The sequence below is a fragment of the Apium graveolens genome, chromosome 10, assembly GCF_009905375.1.
Source record: "Apium graveolens cultivar Ventura chromosome 10, ASM990537v1, whole genome shotgun sequence".
Taxonomy (NCBI): domain Eukaryota; kingdom Viridiplantae; phylum Streptophyta; class Magnoliopsida; order Apiales; family Apiaceae; genus Apium; species Apium graveolens.
Window position 1 is genome coordinate 50,963,666 of NC_133656.1, and position 3,857 is coordinate 50,967,522.

Genomic DNA, 3,857 nt, shown 5'->3' on the forward strand with positions numbered 1-3,857 from the left:
TAGCTTGGCTCTTGCACAAGAGCCTCAACTCCTCCAATTCAAATTTTTCATTAGACTGCTGTAGCTGGAGTTGTTGCCTTGGTGCGTATTGCGGTTGCTGAAAACCAGGAGGGTTGTACTACTTTGCTGAATACTGCTGATAAGGCTGCTGCACCATATTTTGAGAATTGCTCCAACTGAAGTTAGGATGATTGCGGTTGTTGGGATGATATGTGGCTGGCACAGGATGCTGCAACCTCTGAAAGTTGCTCACGAACTGAGCTAATTCACTAGAAATAGCGCACTGCTCCATCTCATATGCACCAACACAAAGCTCACAGAAACTAGTAATCTGATTAACTCCATAATTAGCCAAAGAATCCACCTTCATCGTCAAAGCCTTAAACTGATCAGCTATAGCAGTAGCTGCATCTAAGTCCAGAATTCCTGCTACCTTACCTTCATTTAGTCTCTAAGAGGGATTTTGGTATTCATTAACAGCCATCAGTTCAATCAATTCATAAGCTTTATCATAGCTTTTAGCCCACAAGGCTCCTCCTGATGTTGCATCAAGCATAGGTCTAGAAGTAGCACCCAAACCATTATAAAAGTAGTTAATGATCATCCAGTCAGGCATCCCGTGATGAGGGCACTTCCTAAGCATCTCTTTATAGCGATCCCAAGTCTCACATAAAGATTCTCCAGATTGCTGAGCAAATTGAGTAAGTGCGTTTCTGATTGTCGCAGTCTTCGCCATAGGAAAGAATTTAGATAAGAACTTTTGAGCAAGATCCTCCCATTTGGTGATAGACCCTGGTGGTAGAGAATGTAACTAGCACTTAGCTTTATCCCGCAGAGAGAATGGGCAAAGACTCAACTTAATAGCATCTTTAAAAACTCCATTGAACTTAAAAGTGTCACATATCTCGATGAAATCTCTGATGTGCATGTTGGGGTCTTCTGTCGTAGAACCCCTAAACTGAACTGAGTTCTGTATCATCTGAATCGTGCTTGACTTGATCTCAAAGGTATAAGCCGAGATGGCTGGTCGAAGAATGCTAGAATGAATATCATTAATCTTCGGTTGAGAGTAATCCATCAAAGCCTTCGGATTCACTTCTGGTTCTCCCATTGCAAAAAGAGCCTCTTCTTCAACTTTCTCCTCAACAAGAACTTCCTCGACAACTTTCTTAGCTATTACAACTTCTTCCTCAGCTTGATCCATTATTCTCTTACGAGACCGAGAACGCGTATGCATACACGCTCGCTAGAGTACCTGAAACATGACAAGGAAATAAGTAAGTAACAATGTCTGAGTTAATGAACTTTAACGAACACTGATGACAAACACATAAACTAAAAATTAACACCAAGTCCCCGGCAGCGGCGCCAAAAACTTGTTAAGATGAAAACACGCGCTAATATTCACGCAAGTATATGTGATCGCAAGTAATATATAATTATTTATAGTTCATTCCCACAGAGACCAGTTTAGGTTAATTTTAATCAATGTACTATGCAACAATATTATGGTTATTATTCAATGCTAAGATGATTAACAAATTAAGATTGTTTATAACTAAGATTATCTAAGAGATTATACTAAAGAACATTAACTAAGAGATTTGAAAAGGATTGATTAACTATATGACACAAACATGGGATTCTTACTTCGTTACTACTTCATTTAATAGCCTTTTTGTTCTTTAACCTTAGCAGGCAATGGTGATGCCACTAATCAGATAACACGAAACTAGTAAATGCCAACTTTTGTTGCACGAATACCCTACTACCAGACATCCATAGAAGAGATAAAAGCTGAATAGACACCAATTATATAGACACCCTATATTTCTATAGAATTTGACAACATAACGATTTAATTTGCAAGTTATCTATCATGATTACATAGGGCAGGTAAGATGGTTAAAATTACCTATAAATCTTGCATATCAAATACATAAACCTATGCTAGCATGGCAAGTTCTAAACCCCTAAATTCACTTTCACTTCAATAGAGATTGACATGTTATCTTATAAGTTCGTGACGCTCATTAGACGAATATGAACAACCAATACTAGCCTATCATATAATCACCACACACTAAGGTATCAAAACAAATTAACTAAAGAAATCCATAAGTAAATCCATTAGAACCTCACGATAACAATTAGCCCATAATCGGACTCATCATCAACGTGGGTTCCAATGAAAGCATGGTATAAAAACGTAGTCTTTATACAGAATAAATAAAACCAAGTACGTTACATAAGAGTATAGGTTCAAATAAAAAAACTAGCATCCAAAGTTATAACTTAAAACAAAGAATCACAATAATAAACTAGATCCTCTTCGCCTTGGTTGAATTTTGCTCTACGGTCTTCTTACGCCTTCTCCTTAAGCTCTCGTACGTCTTATTATGAAAAACAAACATAAGTTATATAGAAGCCGATGCAGAGTAGAAGTCCATCAATCAGAATCACAAGAGAATCAGGATTCTTTTATCCCGACCTGGCGCGACCGCACGCTTCAACAGCGCGGGCACGCTGACTCTTTGGAAAAATTTTTGCTTTTTATTTTCTTGCTGGTTTGAGTTGGTATTTTCACGAGCAATCTTCTTGACACCATCCTAACACCAAATTAGCATCAAATCATTGCTAATTCACCTGAGTTCCTGATATAATATGAAATGCAAAAACACTAAAAAATACATCAAAAACACAAATAACTCGAGTACAAAACATCAATTCAATCCTTTATAGAGCATCCCAAGTGGACATAAATGCCACTTAACAATCTTGTCCTTTGATCTTGTACTCTTCAAGCTACTTTTTGTAGACTTTTCAAATCAGTGATTGATTTGTTTGTTGATTGAAAATCTTGGATGTTTAACTGGTCTTCATTTTATACTTTGAGTTTTACATCGAGACCTCCAGTTTGTTGTATGGAGAACTTGACATCTCGATAAGTATAATGGCTTATCGAGATCTCTTATTACTCTATAGTAGTTTTGACTTATTGAAGTCTCTGAGTTCTCTATAAGAGAATTTGGCTTGTCGAGATCTCTGAATTTCTGCATGAAGGAAAGACTTGTCGATATCTCTGAAATCTCCATTTGCATATTGACTTATCGATATGTCTGAGATCTCTACTGAGAGTTTGACTTGTCGATATCTCCAATATTCACATCTTCATTTTGGCTTGTCGATATATCTGAGTTCTTTAATGCAGAAATGACTTGTCGATATATTCAATCTTCACATCTTCATTTTGGCTTATCCATATCTCTGAGACTTCTCTATAAGCTTTTCTTGACTTCTCGATAAGTCATTCTGTAGTTCTTGAATGACTTCTCAATAAGACTTAATCTGTGACTTGAAGATTTATTGACTTAGAATATTTTTCTCAAAACAGATTTATTCAACTTCAAGCTTCTTCACAATGTCTCTGAGGCATGTTCTTCATGATCTTCTTCCAGAGTTTATTCTTAAGCTTGAGAGTATTTACATAAAAATACTCCAGTCTAATCTATTTACACTTTTATAGATTTAAGTGATACAATACAAGGTGCAAACTTGGATTATCATACAACTTACTTAGGGCTGTCAATTTGACTTAGTCTTGTTATAGTACATGCATGTCTTGTATAACAACTAGGTGTCAGTGATTCGTGAAAGGAAACTAAGTACTATCATTAGGAAGATTGTTAAGTAAGGATTCGTATCTGGATATGCAGGTTTTATGGTTTATATAAAGACTCAAGAGAGAAGACTTGAAGACAAGAAAGCTTTGGGATTGCAATGCTCTATAGAAACTAAGTCAAAGTGATCACTACCTTGTAGTAGAATTCACCATGGCCAGTCTATTGATTATCAGA

At 36.4% G+C, this 3,857-nt stretch overlaps 1 non-coding gene across 1 annotated transcript; it reads left to right on the forward strand.

The window, feature by feature from the left end:
- Window positions 1-614: 614 nt before the first annotated feature.
- Window positions 615-721, forward strand: LOC141694809 (small nucleolar RNA R71). Its single transcript, XR_012564091.1, has one exon. It is a non-coding gene; the product is annotated as a small nucleolar RNA R71 (small nucleolar RNA).
- The last annotated feature ends 3,136 nt before the right edge of the window (window positions 722-3,857 follow it).